Source organism: Lynx rufus, unplaced genomic scaffold, assembly GCF_022079265.1.
Source record: "Lynx rufus isolate CCGP_SWC_20201006 ecotype Redwood Valley unplaced genomic scaffold, mLynRuf1.p SCAF_2, whole genome shotgun sequence".
NCBI lineage: Eukaryota > Metazoa > Chordata > Mammalia > Carnivora > Felidae > Lynx > Lynx rufus.
The window spans coordinates 138,379,865-138,399,363 of NW_025814834.1; positions in this window are offsets into that span (position 1 = coordinate 138,379,865).

A 19,499-nucleotide genomic window follows, 5' to 3' on the forward strand; every position below is an offset into this window, starting at 1 on the left:
AGCTGAAACAGAAGCTGGTACAAGAGAGAATGGGCTGCACACTTAGTCAACACCTACAGCAATTTCTAAAAATGTTTCATTTAATAGAAATAGTCCATGCCATCAGTATGAAGGAGAATATCTGTCTTTTGTCTGTTGGAGAGAAAACATACATATAACTCTCATAAAGATAACTAAAACAATTTTGATTAAAAAACGGAAAGCCACAGGGGCGCCTGGGTGGCTCAGTTGGTTGAGTGTCTGACTTCAGAAAACAGGTCATGATCTCACAGTTCGTGAGTTTGAGCCCCTCATCGGGCTCACTGCTGTCAGTGCAGACCCAGCTTTGGATCCTCTGTTCGGATTAAAAGCTCTCTCTCTGTTTTATCCTTCAGTCTTTCTCCTCAGAAACGATAATTTTTCAACTATTTCTAATTTTTTCCTTGTATTTGTATATAATACACTTCTGTTGCTGTCACTTGGCTTAATTTTTAATATATTATTTGCTTTATTTTATACTCGTTCTCCTATCCCCCATTGATTCTCCTCTGCGTCTTTTTTTTTTTTTAATTTTTTTTTTCAACGTTTATTTATTTTTGGGACAGAGAGAGACAGAGCATGAACGGGGGAGGGGCAGAGAGAGAGGGAGACACAGAATCGGAAACAGGCTCCAGGCTCTGAGCCATCAGCCCAGAGCCTGACGCGGGGCTCGAACTCACGGACCGCGAGATGGTGACCTGGCTGAAGTCGGACGCTTAACCGACTGCGCCACCCAGGCGCCCCCTCTGCGTCTTTTTAAAAATAGCTGTATCACAACATTTAAGTCAATCGGCGGTGCTTACCTCATGTTCATAGGGATATTATTCATGGCAGAGCCAAGTAGTGTATCATGATTGTTTCCTTTCTAGTACAATCTTCTTTGTCTTCCACATGCCCGGAATAAATAATTCTCTTGCTTTTTCATTTCATTTACTTTAAGCCTGTGTTGCTAATTCTTTCCAATAGAACCAACAAATTCCTATGGCTTTCCAAATGCTCATACAACTAACCTCTCTCTCTCCTTACACACACACACACACACACACACACACACACACACACACACACTTTCTTTGTGGAGAATGTCCTCTAGACTCTTCTATTTATTCTCTGTTCTGGACAGGATTCATCTATTGCACAGATATCCCTTTGGGGACTTCTTTTCCTACTCTTCTGCTTTAGACCCCTGTTTCCTGGATCCTATAGTTTCCTCCTTATGGATTGTTGCCTTTTTTTTCTAGATGACATTCTTCACTAGCTTTCAGAGAAATGGTGCCTGACAAAGTGTATTTCTTAGTTGTACTTTTTTGAAGGTGTTTTTTGCCATTCCATGGAATTTAAAAATTTTGGTTATCGTATTTTTAGCTTCAAAGTATTTTTTGGGTGTCCCTTTATCATAGCATCTCTTTTGTGCTAGAAATGAAATAAATCTTATCTGTTTTGGTGATATTAATTTAGTGATTTGCCAAAGTTTTCTTATTTTTCCCTGTGATACTGCTGCGGTCAACATACTAAGAGAGTAAGTCCAGAGGTAACAGGTGGTGGCTAGAGAATGGAAAGGTTTAAAATGGGGTTATGGAAGGACTACAGTTATTGGTAAAGACAAGAGAACAGTTAGCTGAAATTGGGTTGGGGGCAAAGCAGTGTAAGAGCTGGGCATTGTTCCCTCTACTCCTTTCAGATAATTCTCTCCCCAGCCTTGTGGGTGTTTCCTCATGTGTACTTATTGATCTATAGTCCACAGAATTCGCTGTGGGACCATCTGTAGATGTCCTGTGTTCCCTATCTGTGCAGTGCTCATTTGTCTGTCATTCTGCCCCACAGTTCCAGTTGCCTTAGTGTTTCCAAGCTTCAGCTCTATCTCCTCAGCTCAGGCAGTCAACTGACTCTGTCTCCATTCTCTCTTCTAGCACTGTCTCCCAGAAATTCAAAGCAGTAAAGCTGTAGCAATTGTGGGGCTCATCTCTTCTGTTCCCCATGTCTTGGAGATCATTAGCCTTTGTTGTATGGTGTAAGCCCTTGTTTTATATTCATTGTCTGTTATTTGTTTCAAATGGGGGGAAATCTAGTCCCTATTACTCCATCTTGACTGAAAGTAGAATACTGAACTGCACAATATCTTGAAAACTGAAAACAGAAAAATATTATTAGGTGACTACTTAGGAATCATGGAGTGCCTGGGTGGTTCAGTTGGTTAAGTGTCTGAGTCTTGATTTCAGCTCAGGTCATGATCTCACAGTCATGAGATTGAGCCCCATGTCAGGCTCTGTGCTGGCAGTGCCTGCTTGGGATTTTCTACCTCTCTCTCTCTCTGCCCCTTCCCTGCAAGCGCTCTCTCTCTCTCTCTCTCTCTCTCTCTCTCTCTCTCTCTCTCCCTCTCTCTCTGTCTCTCAATAAATAAATAAACATTAAAAAAAGTTAGCACAAGTAAAGTAACAGTGAGTATCTGGATTATGTTTCTGGGGCCTGAATGCACAATTTGAAAAGTGTTTTTGTTTTGGATGGTATATATAATTTTTTAAGTTTTTTTTTTTAAGTTCATTTATTTTGAGACAGACTGAGAGAGTGCAAACGGGGGAGGGGCAGAGGCAGGGGCAGAGAGAGAGGGAGAATCTCAAGCAGGCTGTGCACCATCAGTGAGGAGTCTGACATGGAACTCAAACTCATGAAACTGTAAGATCATGACCTCGGCCAAAATCAAGAGTCAGATGCTTAACCTCTGAGTCCTCCAGGTGCCTGTGAATGGCATATGTAACTTAAGTCTACTAGATGTAGAGAAAGTGGTTAACTGAATTCTAGTGGGAATTCTTAAAGAAATTATCTATCTATCTATCATCTATCTATGTATCATCTATCTATCTGTCATCATCTATCTATCTATCTATCTATCTATCTATCTATCATCTATCTATGTATCATCTATCTATCTGTCATCATCTATCATCTATCTATCTATCTATCTATCTATCTATCTATCTATCTATCCAACTATCTATCATTATTATTATTATCTGTCTATCTACCTATCTAATCTGTTCTATGTATCAGCCATCTGACTTACATGCTTGGTAAATGAGTTGGGATATTTCCCATTCTGTTCTTTATAAAATATTATAGTGCCTATGCTTTATACAAAAAATAATTTGTATGTCAAATTTAAGCAATACTTATTTTATAATTTAGTTTTTGCTACTTTAGTTAAGGAAAGCTTCCTATTTTAGGTACATAAAATTAACCTCATATTTTTTCAGTTATTTAAAATTTTCTTATATTTAGCTTTTTAATCCAACTGGAAATTATTTCTCTGCATAGTGGAAGTAATGCTATGATTTCACTATTTTTCCATAGAAAAAAGCCAATTGGGCCAATGCTTTTAATGGAATATAGTCTATTCTTAATTAATTTGAAATGTCCCATTTGTCTTAGAACAGGTTTTGCAAGGGTTGTGTATCTTTCTGGGTTCTCTATTCTCTTCTGTTGATATACCTACCTACTGTTGTGCCAAAAATACACTGTTTTAATGCTTGTAATTTTGTAATGTATCTTGATATATAAGATCTTTTTCTACAGTCCTTTCAGAACTTTATAATTTTATGTAAGTTTTAGAATGATTTTTTCGGTTCCCTAGAATTATAATTTGAATTTCCATTGGTATGGCACTGAATTTATTAATTAATTTGAGCGAACTGATGTCTTTACAGTATTGAATCTTCACATTCATAAAAAATGTTTCATTCAAGTTATTTAGATTTTTAAATATTATTTAGTAAAATTTTATAACTTTCTTTATAATGTTATTATTTTTTCCTAGTTAGTTTATAGTTTTTATTGCTAGTGAGTACATGATCTATGTTTATATTACATTTTCTCTTAGGTTATTGCTAGTATATAGGAATACTTGCTTTCATATACTGATCTATGTTCAGAAATCATGCTGAGCTCTCTTAATGTTATTTCATAGTTTGTCTATGACTTTACTAGCATTCACTATGTAGAAATACATATATATACACATATATACATATACGTATATGTATATATATGTGTGTGTGTGTGTATATATATATGTATATATATATAAAATCTTCAAATAATGGTGATGTCATCTTTTCCTTCCCAGTCCTTATGTCACTTATCTGTTTATCCAGTTTTTATTACATCAATAAGATCTACCAATATGATATTGATTTGCATCAGTGATAGTAGATATTTTTGTTTTATTTCTAATTTAAGGAAACTGCTTCCAAAATTTCACCAATAGGAATAATATTGGCTGTATGTTTTTCAAGTTGTAGAAATGTTCTCTTCTCCTAGTTTTTTAAATGTGGTAGACCTGTCTTGTTTATATCTTTGGGTCTTATAATTTCTAGTCACATCAGCAGTACTTCCAGCTTCCAGCATATACATCCCTTTGTCTAAGAACTTTCTCTCTTTTTCCAGTGTTTATGGCAAGTCAGGATCACTGGACATTGAAAACATCTAGAAGCAACCTTCTACCAATGACTGATAGGGATTGTTGGATAAATATCCTGATCTCTTGCTCCTTAAGTGGGCTGGCTTTGAGATGGCTATTCTGTCATGCTTCCTAGATTTTCCTGGTGAAATTCAGTTCAAGTTGCCTACAGCAGAAACTTTCTTGATAATGCATAATTTACTGGCTTGCTTCCTTCTCTGTCATACTTCCCTACTCCTCTACTGGTGTTTTCTGAGGTCATCTACTAAACAACAGATTTCTACTAAAATATCTGTCTCAGGATTCTTCAAAGGAAATGTAAACTAAGATGCTAGTAAATATTTATACATTATATGTCTTTTGATGAAATAAAAGGGATTTGAATTTTAGTAAATACTCTTTCAGAATTTAATGTGATGAGAATGTTACTATACTGAATGGTTTGATATATTTTTGTCTTAAATCTCATTTTAAAGACTAGAGTTTCTTTTTTATAATAAAATTTATTAAAAAGTTCAATTTATACTTAATAAAATTCACCCTTCTTGGTTGTACAGTTCAATGAATATATTGAAAAATGCAAAAATGGTGCTACTATTATAATCAAGAAATATAACATTTAATTGCTCCAAAAAGTTCACTTGTGACACTTTGTTGTCAATCCCTTCCCTGCTTTATAGTCCTTGACAATGACTGATTTGTTTTCTTCCTTTCTTTTTTAAAAATATTTATTTATTTTTGAGAGAGAGAGAGAGAGAAAGAGAGAGCATGAGTTGGGGGGGGCAGAGAGAGAGACACACACAGAATCTGAAGCAGGCTCTAGGCTCTGAGCTGTCACCACAGAGCCCAACAAGGGGCTCGACTCACAGACTATGAAATCATGACTTGAGCTGAAGTCAGATGCTTAACCGACTGAGCCACTTAGGCACACTTAATGACTGATTGTTTTCTATCCTTACAGACATTCCTTTTCCAGTATATCATATAAATGGAATAATAAAATATATAGAACATTTGAGTATAGTTTCTTTTACAGATCATAATGCTTTTGAGATTTGCCCATTTTGTTGCATGTATCAATACTTTATTCCTTTTTGTTACTCAGTAGGCTTCCATTGTATGAATTTGCATATGTTTATTCTCCAGTTGATGCACATTGAGGCTGTTTCAAGTTTTTGATGACTGAATAAAGCCACCATAATTATGCTCATACAGGTTTTTCATATGAAAATATGTTTTCATTTGACTTAACACTTATTTTGCAGATTGATGATTCATATTGTTTTTAACTTCATAAATCTACAAACTGTTTTTATTTTTATTTTAAAGTTTATTTATTTTGAAAGTGAGAGAAAGAGAGGGGGGAGAGAGAGAGAGAGAGAGAGAGAGAGAGAGAGAGATCAGGAGTGGGAGAGGGGCAGAGAGAGAGGGAGAGAGAGGATCCCAAATAGGCTTTGCACTGTCAGCACAAAGCCTGACTTGGGGCTTGATCTCATGAACTGTTAAGTCACAACCTGAAAACAGACCTGAAGTCTGTTTTATGGTCCAATATCTTCTGTTTTGAAAAATGTCTCTATGTACTTGAAAAGCATATGTAACCAGTTTTTGTACAGTATAGTGTTCTATTATGCTAATTAGGTCAAGATGGTTGATGGTGTTGCTCAATTCTTCTATATCCTTATTGATATCTGGGATATATATCCTACCAATTGTTGAGAGAGAGATGTCCAATATTTCCAACCATAATTGTAGATTCGTCAATTTCTACTTTCAGCTTTGTCGGTTTTGATTCATGTATTTCCAGAAGTTCTGTTGTTAGATGCATATACATTTAGCATTATTGTACCTTCTTAATGAATTAATTCTTTTACTATTAGCAATGATAACAGTTAACAATTATGTAATCTTTCTATTTTTGGTAACCTTGTTTTGAAGCCACTTTGTCTGATATTAATGTAACCGATGAATTTTTCTTTTGACTAAATTTTACAAGGTATGTCTTCTTTTTCCATTCTTTTATTCTTAACATATCACTATTTTTATATTTAAAATTAGGTTCTTGCACCTCTGCCTTTTAATTGGAGTGCTTATTAGGCCATTTACAGTCAATGTAACTATTGTTATTGTTAGATTTAAATCAACACTTTTAGGTTTTTTTTTCTATTTTTCTTATCTGTTATTTGTTTCTTTCCCTTTATCTTTTCTGTATCTACTATAGGTTTTTACTTTGTGGTTATTATAAGACTTACATAGGGGTGCCTGGGTGGCTTGGTCGGTTAAGCGTCCGACTTTGGCTCAGGTCATGATCTCGCGGTCCGTGAGTTCAAGCCCCGCGTCGGGCTCTGTGCTGACTGCTCAGAGCCTGGAGCCTGCGTCAGATTCTGTGTCTCCCTCTCCCTCTGCCCCTCCCCTGTTCATGCTCTGTCTCTCTCTGTCTCAAAATAAATAAACGTTAAAAAAAAATTTAAAAAAAAAGACTTTCATAAAACAACTTATACTTATAGCAGTCTAAGTTGGTAACAAGTATGAACACATTCTAAAGTTCTACATTTTTATCCCCCCACCACACTTTATGTTTTTGATGTCAAAATGTACAACTTTTTTTATCTTGTGTATCCATTAACAGATTATTGTAGACACAGCTATTTTTACTACTTTTGTCTCTTAACCTTCATACTAGCTTTCTAAGTGATTAACCCACAAATTTTGCAACATTAGATTATTCTGGATTTTATGATACATCTACCTTTACCAGTGAAATTAATACTTCCTTATGTTTTCCTGTACGAATTACTGCCCTTCTGTTTCAGCTTCAAGAAGTCTTTTTAACATTTCTTGTGAGGCCTGTTTGTTTCTCTTGTCATCTTTTTGTGTTTTTTTATTAGCTGAATATTTCCTATGATTATACTTTATCTCCACAATTGTTTTATTAGTTAAACTACTTTCTCAAATTTTGTTTTTAGTGGTTGCCCCAGAGTTTAGAGTATGCATCCCTAATGTATTGCAATCTAACTTCAAATATTAAATATCACTTTGTTTATCCTGTACGAAACTTTTAACAATATACTTTCAATTCCTCTTTCCTTTCTGTTGTGTTATTATAGCCATACATTTTATTTTACCTATGTTATGAATTTAAAAATACTGTTAGTGTTTTTTTGTTTTGTTTTGTTTTTCACTTTAGGTAATTTTAGATTACAACATTTAAATATATTTCTTTATGTTGATCATAATTTCTACTATTTCTAAAGCTTTTCATTTTTTTATGTATTTCCAAATTTCTGTTTGAAGGACTCAATTTAACATTCCCTAAAGTGTATAAATGCTGGTAGTAAATTCTATTATCTCTTGTGTATAATACAAAATCTTTATTTTTACTGGATATACAATTCTGGGCTGACAGGTTTCTTTTCTTCCTGTCTTTCTTTTAGTACTTTAAAGATGACATTGTCTTGTGGCTTGTATAGTTTCTAATAAGGTCTGTTGTGATTTTAATTTTTGTTCCTCTCTGTAATGTGTCTCCTCGCCCCCCTCCAACCGCCAGTCTTCACATTTTCTCATTATCTTTATTGTTTTTTCTCTTTTAACAATTTGAATATGTATTAATTTGGGGATTCAAAAATTATTTATACTGTTTGGGTTTCTCTGAGATTCCAGGATATGCTGTTTATGCTATTTTCCTATTTCAGAAAAATTTGTGACTATTACCTGTTTACATATTTTTTTTTATTTTTTATTTAAAAAATTTTTTTTATTATTTAAAAAAATTTTTTTTAACGTTTATTTATTTTTGAGACAGAGAGAGACAGAGCATGAATAGGGGAGGGGCAGAGAGAGAGGGAGACACAGAATCTGAAACAGGCTCCAGGCTCTGAGCAGTCAGCACAGAGCCCGACGCGGGGCTCAAACTCATGGACCGCGAGATCATGACCTGAGCCGAAGTTGGACGCTTAACCGACTGACCACCCAGGCGCCCCTACATATTTCTTCTGCCCTAGTTTCTCTCTTCTTCTTTCGGGACTTGAGGTACACATTTGTTAAATATGGTCCCACAACTCTTGAATGCTTTTTATTGGTTTTTTACACAATGAATAATTCCTACTGACCTTTCTTAAAGTTCTCTGATTCTTTCCTCAACCATTTCCATTCTATTGAGGGATCTGTCAAAGAAGTTCCTCATCTCTAATGCTGTGTGTTTAATGTGTAGAAATTCCATTTGATCTGTTTTGTTTGTTTCTTTGTTTAGTTTCTATTTCTGTGCCAAATTCCATACCTGTTTATACATGTTGTCCACATTTCCATAAAATGTTTATTATAAGAGTTATACTAACTTGAATACCCTGCTTCCTGATGCTAGCATGTGGCTTTCCTGAGTCTCAGTCTGTTGGCTGCTTTGTGTCTTGACAATGAGTTGTTGTATCTTCCTTTTCAGTGTGTCTCGTAACTAATTAAAAATTTAAAAATGTAATGACACATATCAAAAGCAGAACAGTAAAGACAATGTAAATAGCATTTATGATTATAAATGGACACTCTTCTTCTGTCAGTTAGTGTGGGGGAATGAGTAAATGTAGTCATGAAAATGAGTTTGATTTTGGTACTGCCATGGTTATCTACAATGCACCACAGACTTCACGTTAGTCTAACAATACCTTGTACTTAGGGAGCGGGCTGGAGTGCTGGTGGATTTTCCTCAATGTCTGTGCTCTACCCTCAGTATTTATGCATCCCTATACATCTGAATCATGAGAAGGGGTGGAGTAGGGGGTTTCTCCAAGGTCTTGCTTCTCCCTAGTAGTAGACTACTGTCTTTTGTTACTCCAATTTTGAAAGCCTAACTGTGGTCACAAGGAAGGTTTTCTGTTTTGCTGGTTTAACATGAGTCTTAGTTTTGCTCTGTTCCTAGGCCTTAGAGGCTGTATTGCCTGTGTTACTAACCATTACATTTTACTACTGTCCTGTTTATTTGCACTTTTTGAAAAAACAGAACTTCTCTGTTCTTTATTTTAATCAGAAATTTCTGAGAGTCATTTTGTTTCATAATTATTTCTATTTCACAAATCAAAAAGTTTTCTATTATCTCTATTTTGTTATTTTGAGATTTTGCATCACAATTTTATTGTTTCTAATGTCTTTAGTTTTACTCTCTAGTTTACTGAATGGAATCCTTTCCTCATTAAAAAAAATCCTTTTTTGTAATAAATGCATTTAATACTACTTCTTCTAAGAGATGCTTATCTATATCCTGCAAGTTTTGATAATAATGCTTTCATCATTTCCATTACCATTTTCCATTACCATGAGTTTTCTCATTTCCATTACCATTTCTTTTTTTTTTTTTAATTTTTTTAATGTTTATTTTAAACATTAAACATAGAGTGTGAGTTGGGGAGGGACAGAGAGAGGGGGGAGACACAGAATCCGAAGCAGGCTCTAGGCTCTGAGCTGTCAGCACAGAACCTGGCGCAGGGCTTGAACTCATGAACTGTGAGATCATGACCTGAGCTGAAGTTGGATTCTTAACCGACTGAGCCACCCAAGCGTCACTCCATTACCATTTTTTAAAACTCCTTTCCATTAAGATTTCTTCTTTAAGTTGTAACATTATAATTGTAACTTTCAAATGGGTTTTTTTAATGTTGCTGAGACTTACAAAAGGGGGGGGTCCCTGTTAGCAATGGGAATGAGATTTACACAGCATAATTCCTGAAAATGATAGCCAGTTTTATATATTCTCTTTGTAGCAAAACTTGGCCTTGTAATTACAGTCTTCTATTATAGGTGCACCAAATATTCATATTCAAGTTAGTGAGAAGGTATAAAATAAAACACAGGAGAAGCTAGGAAATACAAAAATAGAATAAAAAATTAGGTTAAGAAAAAATTTAGTCTGTCAATGTCCTAGCTGTCATCCTAAAGCTGAACTTCATGGTAGTCAAAATATAAATAGTGAACATTAATCTAAATTTTCCATGAGGGAAATAGGAACTTATTCTTTTGTTTTTTTAATTTTTAAAAATGTTTATTTATTTTTGAAAGGGAGAGACAGAGTGCAAGTGGGGAGGGGCAGAGAGAAAAGGAGACACATAATCCAAAGCAGACTGCAGGCTCTGAGCTGTCAGCACAGAGTCTGACATGCGGCCTCACAAATCACGAGATCATGACCTGAGCTGAAGTTGGATGTTTAACCAACTGAGCCACCCAGGTGCCCTGGAACTTATTCTTTAGAAAAGATTTTCCCAGTATTTAGGTAACTACTTGTCTCAAAAAATTTTTCACAAAAGGGGCAATTTCATTGTATAAATGAGCTCCTCAACAACTTACCTATAATAAATTTAGTAATGGTATCATATTTCTATTTCCATGCTTCTATGCAAAGTCTTCTGTAATTGATGTCTGTAGGAGATATCATTTGCAATGCCTTCTATGCCAGTGGCTCTCAATGACATTGGGCAGAACCCATGGTGCTCAGCTATACATATAGGCCCTGAGATATGTAGGCCAAGGCCATAACATGGAATACAGCTTAGGAATAAGGAGTAATTCTTCAAGAGATAAAATTATTGTGGTTCCTGAACAATGGTCCCAAAACTAAAGGCAATGGGAAAACTCTATTATGCAGAACAACCTAATTTCTATCTCTTCTAAGTGGCTCCACAAAGTTTTTTTGAGGGAGAGAGAAATAGAGAGAGAGAGAGAGAGAGAGTGTGTGTGTGTGTGTGTGTGTGTGTGTGTGTGTGTGTGTGTCAGCAGGGGAGAGGCACAGAGAGAGGGACAGAAAGAATCTCAAGCAGACTCTACACTGTCAGGACACAGCACGATGCGGAGCTCAAACTCACAAACATGTGAGATCATAACCTGAGCCAAAATCAAGAGTTGAGTACTTAACTGACTGAGCCACTCAGGCTCCCCAGTGGCTACAGTTTTAATGGCTGTGTGGTCTTGGGTGAGTTACTTAACCTTTTTAGGCCTCAATTTGCTCATATATTATATAGGGATACTATTTATACCTTCTTCATAGAGTAGTTTTGGGGTCTACATGAGAACAATTATAAAAAAACACTGAACAAAATATAAAACTATTATTTTTTTTTAATTGAGATAGTTCTTAGACTTCAATACATAGGGATTCCAGATGCTACTGGACATACAAATATTTAATTTTCTATACTCTCTTATATCAGTTTTACTTTTAGTAAATGAAGAACTACTCAACTAAATGCAAATGAGTGATTAACTCTTATAAAGGAAGTATATTAGAGTACTAACACATGCCCATATTTAGCATAGGGAAGTTATTGGTGGTATTTCCTCCCTAGAGAGGAAATCACAAAGCCCAATTTCAAGTGCTGCTAGTGCTACTTAGTAAATGTGCATCCTTAGGTGCGTAACTTAATGTCTCTTGGTTCATTGCTTCATTTGTAGACCTGAGGGATTTGAGTGGATGATTTGAGGTCCCATCTGTGCATTTACCCTATAAGACTCTTTGCCTCTTATGGTGTTACTTTTTGAATAGTTCAAAACAACAGCATCATCAAATTTGGAATCCATCATGTCCCAGAAGTCTAAGATTAGTAGGATATGTGGTAGTAAAGTTCCAGTGTATCAACAAATCAATATCTAACTGCCATTTTGCTGTCTTCAAAATGTAGCCCTTTATATCAACAGAATGATACAGAGCTCTCTTTATTGGAAAGCAATCTAAGAAAGAATGATTTAGACAGAAAGGCTCAAGGAAAGATAAACAAAGTCAAGGAGAAATACAAAGGTGACTTATAAAATTGACCCAAATCAGGAATCAAATTGATGTTAGGATTTGACCTAATATTTACTAGTTGCTTAGAAAAAAATTCCCCTGCAAAAAGAAAACAATGTTTGAAAGGATATAAATTTGTTAGATGTCTATAAGTATCTATAAAAGGATATGGAAAAAGAAAAATAAAAAAGAATTGAAAGCCCTGAATCTCTTAGGTTATTTTAGAGTAGAAATTAAATGCACAGATTGAATGAGGCTTTTTGCATGCAGCTGAAATAGCCACACCTACCCAGCATTTTCCTTTGTTCCTCTTCGCCAGTCTAATTGTTTCATAGAATAAAAACATCAGAGTTACTTTCCGGTTTTTTTTTTAACTTACAAGCAAAAGATATCATTAGTGTTGCTAATAATCCCTTTCATATTTCATGAACAAATAAATTGTGCAGGTGTCCAATCAGAATAAAATAATCCTGCACCCTAGGGGAAATTCCATGTAATTCTCTCACATTACCTTGCCTGTGTGACTCACCTTTTTAAGCAGAGTTCACATATGTGTTCTACTTGTTTTTTATTTCCTGTAAGTCATAAAATAGTGATATGGGAGAATGTAGCAAGTTCCCTTCTAGTTTATTGTGAGGGGGTAGATCTGTGTTGATATATGGTGAGCTGACAGGCGAAAAAAATGAACACATATAACTGATTCCAAATGTGTTATTTTCATTGATGATTCCCTGGTTTTAAAGTCAAGATATTTTGACTGAGCCTTAGAAGAATTGGACTTTTCATTCTTTAGCTTACCACGGAATTATCTCAGCTGGGGATCCCAAATAAAATTTGTTGTTTATTCTTGCCTTCACTTCCTGTAGATTCCAAAGAGAAACACTGAAGCCCTGTGGGGAATGGTGACTGCCATTGATTTTGAACCAAATTATCAAATATGCCACTGGGATGATAGATAAACCTCTAGCAGTTGAATATTACCCTCAAAATGGCAAGACTAAAATTTTTGCAAATCCCCTCAAAAACTCCGAACACATAAAATCAGTGCCAATCAGTTTTAAGAACTCATTCAACTTGTATTATTAGAGAAGCTAAGTTCACATTTTCTTATTTCGTTTTTAGCATAAGAAGACGATATGCATCCTGCCTCCTGACTTAGGCAGTTCTTTCATAAGTATGATTGTACAGCTCATTTGTATAGATACTACTTTTTTGATACTTTGATTCTGCAAATCCTTTGTCCATCAATACTTAGAAGTTTTGTTTTACATCTTCTTAAATGGAAAAATCTGACAAAACTTAAGCTTAAAATGTTGGCCAGGTGAAATGCTCCCAAGTCCTTTTTTTTTTTTTTTTTCATTTTTTGGCAGGATCTGAAAACATTTGCTCTGACCCCCTAGAGCTAGAAGTATTGATTTTTTAATGGGTACACTTTTCTCAAATGGAGTCCATCGCTTAAATCTAACATCCGCTCCTCTATTGAAGGAGCAGTTTCTTGATTCCAAGTAATTACTGTTCCCCTTATTGCCATTGATATTGCTGTGTTTAAGAATCTATATATTCTCTCAAGGAAATTTAAAGTTGTTCTTCCATGCCAGAAAGCAAAGATGCAATTGGATATTAATAATTTATGTTATTATAAAAGTTATAACAAAGAATTTTAAAATACAGACTTTTGTAACATACAATTTTGAGTTTCATTCTATAAAAAACATACCTTATATCTTTTGAGATCAGGTGGGTGTATCTCCTCAGATTGGGGTACATAAGTGCCCACTATGTACAGATTCTTTCAAGAAGTGAAGGATTGCAGAGACTGTCATAAATTAAGATTTCTTACTTTACCTTTATAAAAAAGAAGAAAAGCATCTTGAGAGTCATGGTATCCAGTTGACCACAAATTTCAATGACTTGCATTGTTCATATAATCACTAGGCCATCCGCCAATAATCTAAAATGCATGATGGTAGATGGTGATAGAAGATGGTGACTGAATTTACAATAAGTTTATTGTCTTATGCAATGTGGAGTTGAGACTTGTCTGTTCTTAGTTCCTTTAGCAACTCTGGACAAGATCATCCATCATTTTGACATCTGCCTCCTAACATGGCTTTGCTCATAGAGTTGGGCTACTGGCCAATATTCATTAAGTAAAAAATAGCTATCTGAGGGGTGCCTTGCTAGCTCAGTCAGTTGAGTGACTGACTCTTGATTTGGGCTCAAGGCATGAACCCAGGCCATGGGATCAAGCCCCACATTGGGTTCTGTGCTGAGTCTGGAGCCTACTTAAGATTCTCACTCTCCTTCTGCCTCTCTCCCCTGCTTGCACTCTCTCTCTCTCTCTTTAAAAAAAAAAAGAAAGGAAAGGAAAAAAAAAGCCATCTGACACTTTATTAATTGAAGGACCATTTGTTCTGGCACTACACAGTTTTGAAAGAGTATTTCAACCAGAGAGAGTTGAGACCACACAGTATGGTAGAAAATCACAAAAAAGTCAGTGGATCTAAACCATAGCATTTAAGAGGTTCATTATGAGAGATGAAGCTGGAGAAGTTTGAAGGAGGGGTCAGCAAAAGATGCAAGGCAAATTGTTAGGTGTCATATATATGCTCTGGGGAAGAGGCTGGACTTGATTCTGAAAGCTGGAGAGCCACTGAAGTGACACTCAGCAGGAGAGTAACATATTAATGAGTTGTGGTTTTTGTTTGTTGTGTTATTTGTGGTGTAAATGTCCATTCTGGAAGCTCTACAAAGAAAAGCTTAGATCAGAAGGCACTGGAGTCCATCTGACCAGTTAGAAAGCTCTGCAATTGACTTATTTAAGAAATCTGAATGCATAATGAAAGCAGCAACTGCGAATTGATGTAAAAAAGATTGGAAAGATGTTGAGAATAGAACAGGTAACATTTATTGTTTGATTAGATATGGAGATATAGAAAAAAGTTGATAATAAAACTGACTACAGTCTCTGATTTGGGTAATTGAATGGAATTTGAAGTCTGTTTATCTTGTATACTAACACATAATCTTTCAAAAATGTTTAAGGTGGCTTACAAAGATTCATAATTAAGATGATTAAATATCAGCGGAAAAAAATTTTTAAAGGAAAAGGAAAAGAAAAATAAAAAGATCCAAATAGAAAAATATGGTCTTTTAATAAAATAAAATCAGAAGTGGCATGAGTACATGAACAAATTTAATGAACACCAATAAACTTGTTAGAGATGGGCCACAAATCAATTTAGCACAAGATGTTTAGTAGGTTATTCAGTAAGAGGAACATGATCAGTTACAAGATCCAGGCAACTGCCTGGAAGGTAGCAACAAATCTACTGCTACAGAAACTCATAACCACTTCCAGTTCTGTAACCAGAGAAATTCACGTCCAAGAAGTAGTGCCGTTCCTCGAAAGAGGAAAGAGGGAAAGAACAGACTTTAGAGGGAAACAGTGCTAATTCAATCTAATCAATAACTCATGCCCTCTTTATTAAACAGATTTCTTACTTCTTCCAAAGACTTTTTCCTTACTGTCTAACACTTGTGTTCTTTTTGACCCCTGACTTAGTGGACCATGAAACAAGCATTTTTTGAGCATCTATATTTTGCCAAAGCACTTTCTCTTGTATCAACTGCTTCTCTCTTTGCCTTAACAGCCCTGTTCTCCTTTAAGTCCTGATGCATTTCCTAACTGTTTTTTATAGTGTAAGGAATCTGTACTACATTTTAACAGTTGTGTAGGCTGGGCCCCATAGGCCTTAAATATTTGAAGTCTTCCCTCTTGTTTGTTATTATCTCCACCACCAAAATTCTGTAAGCCAGCTTTTCTAAAGTGAGAAATGTGTCCCACTGGTAGTACTTGAAATGACTTTGGAAAATACATGAACATGGTCTTAAATAAGATGGAACCACATAGCAAGAAAATACTACTCTTTCAATTCTCTTTCACATACTGAGACTAATTCAAGAGAAAAACCTCATTTTTGTTTTAACACTAATTTCCTTTGAACCAAAAGCTTGTGGATATCCTCTTACAGCCTTTTAACTGTCAATGTTATGTAGCTAGAACTAAATAATTTATTGTTTTGGTTTTATTGTATCACTTTTTATTTTCAAAAAGTGATTTTTTTTAAAAAAACTTAGGACATGGGGCGCCTGGGTGGCGCAGTCGGTTAAGTGTCCGACTTCAGCCAGGTCACGATCTCACGGTCCGTGGGTTCGAGCCCCGCGTCGGGCTCTGGGCTGATGGCTCAGAGCCTGGAGCCTGTTTCCGATTCTGTGTCTCCCTCTCTCTCTGCCCCTCCCCTATTCATGCTCTGTCTCTCTCTGTCCCAAAAATAAATAAACGTTGAAAAAAAAATTTTTTTAAAAACTTAGGACAGTGAAATAGAATTTCCTTTCAAAATACATTTATTTCATTTAAGAGGTGAACTGAGTGATTTAATGATGATACTAAGGAATTAATATAAATGATATGCAAATATGGAAAAAATCACATGAAAGTTTTAATACTTGCTTCATAAATATGCCAAAAATCAGAAACCTGAGATGCAGATCACTAGGTTTGGAAAACATAACTATGATCTCCACCAAGCCAGACTACTTGCCTTTCTGCAAATATACTTTGCTGTTTTAGACATTTATGCCTTTGCTGTACTGGCACTTTAACTTCAATACCTCCCCCAGCCTTTTTACTTAACATAGCTTCTGCGTCTCCTTCGATATGAGATCAAGATGCCTGGATTACAGGATGGTAAGCATTGCAGAGGGATGGGGTACTATCTAGGGACCGAGTAAAAAGTCTGTATACTGAAAGACAACCTGTCTCTACTTCCAGAAAAAACAGTGTGGGCATTTAATCTCTTCTGAAGAAACTAAAAGTTCTAAGAGAAAGGATCTTCCAATTCTAACAAATTGTAAAGTGGGACTAGCACTAAATTAAATGGTCAGTTTGCTGCCTAATTGGTCATGCTAGGATGAGACTGACCAGCCTTGACTTAATTAGCTTTTTAAGAGCTACATTTTAAAATATGAATGAACAGGGGCACCTGGGTGTCCTAGTTGGTTGAGTTTGGCTCAGGACATGATCTCGACTCGGGTTTGCTACTGTCAGTGTGGAGCCCGCTTTGGATCCTCTGTCCTCCTCTCCCTCATTCATTCTCTCTCCCTCTTTTTCTCTACCTCTTGCTCTCTCTCTCCCTCTCTCTCTCCCTCAAAAATAAATATTTTTTAAAAAAATTTAAATAAAATATGAATTAACAGCCAGAGATAATCAGATATTTGAAGAGAACCTCCAAATGAATGAGGGATAATAAAAAAGAAAGAAAAAAAAACCATATAATAAAAGGATTTCTGAAAAAACAGAGATGAGATAGGAAAAGCTAAAAATTTTAAACAAACTTAATAAGGACTATGACATCAGGATGGTAAAATACCACTTCCATCAAAGATGAACATGAAGCCATGAAAAAATAATCAGAAAACATGAGGGAGATAGACAAACCAAAATTTTTAAAGGAGAGTGGAAGATAAGCTAAGCAAATCTCTCAGAGAGAAAGAGAAAATGACAAAGGGACCATAGAAGGGAAAAAAGTCTGTTAACTCTTTGACCAAGGGAGGTCCAGAAAAGCAGACAAGAGAAAATGGAGAGTGGTGTTGGGGATGATCAAATAAAGAATAGAGGAAAATTCTCCAGAGGTGAAGATCAAAATCATCAGATTGAAAGCTACCATTGAATATCACCCCACTACCCCCAAAGCTAAAGCATCATCAAAGTTTGGAACATGAAAGTTAAAGAGATTCAAATAGTTTTCAGAGTGAACAAACATAAACAAGGATGGGAGTTGCATTAATTAGAAATCAAACAAACAATAAAATAAACATTTCTACCTTCATGAAGCTTATACTTTATTTTTTTTTAACGTCTATTCATTTTTGAGAGAGAGAGAGAGACGGAGTATGAGCGGGGGAGGGACAGAGAGAGAGAGAGAGAGAGAGAGAGAGAGAGCGAGAAGGAGAAAGAGAGAGAGAGAATCTGAAGCAGGCTCCAGGCTCCAAGCTGTCAACACAGAACCCAACGCGGGGCTCAGACTCACCAACTGTGAGATCATGACTTGAACCGAAGTCAGACGTTTAACTGACTGAGCCACTCAGGCGTCCCATGAAACTTATACTCTAGATATGAGAGACAAAAAATAAACAAAATGAGTAATTTATGCTAGATGGTGAGAACTATGGATAAAAATGAAGCAGAAATGGAATGGAGGGCACATAGGGAATAGGCATATCACACATAGTATGGTTTAGAAGGATCCCAGTGGGCTTGTTCATTTCTCATGTCTTACTTGAGGTAAATGTAGTGAATATAAATCTGAATTTATTGTATTGTATTGTATTGTATTGTATTGTATTGTATTGTATTTTAGAGAGAGAGCATGCTCACTTCAGCAGCACATATACTAAAATTAGAGAGAGCATGCAAGCAGGGGAGAGGGGCAGAGGGAGAGAGAGAAAATCCCAAGCAGGCTCCGTGCTCCATCCCACGACCCTGGGATCATGACCTGGGCCAAAATAAGAGTCAGTTGCTCAACCAACAGAGCCACCCAGATGCCCCCAAATCTGAATTGTTAAGAAAAAAATTTTAAATGTAAGCAAAGTGCTTATCATTTGGTGTGCAGCAAATGAACACTTAATACAAGTTAGCTAAAATATTAGTTATTCTAATTTCTTTCTTTAAATTTGCTCTCTTAGAGGTAGCATTTTTTATGGAGGAATAAGAATGAACTTTGGAGACTGAGACACTGGATTCAAATCTGAATTCTACATCACAACAGCCAGGTAGGTTTGGGTAAATTACATAACTTCACTAAGGCTACTTTCTTAGTTGTAAGATAAAAATACTACTAATTATCTGATAGCATTCTGGGAAAGATGTGTAATGACATCATACACATGTGCCCAATACATTGACTGGCTTATAGTTGGAACTCAAATAGGAAGTTTTGCCCCTTCATCTTTGTTTTTTTTCTTTACTGTTGACATGTCTTATTATCCTATTTCAACCTTATTCCATACCTCTTATTAAAAACAATAAAGGATACACTTATCATGATGAACACTGAGTAATGTATAGAATTGTTGATCACTATATTGCACACCTGAAAGTAATATAACACTGTATGTTAACGATACTGGAAATAAAATAAAAAACTTAATAAAAAATAAAAATAAAAAATAGAAATAATTACTGTAAAGTCTTTCCCATTACTAGAGAGA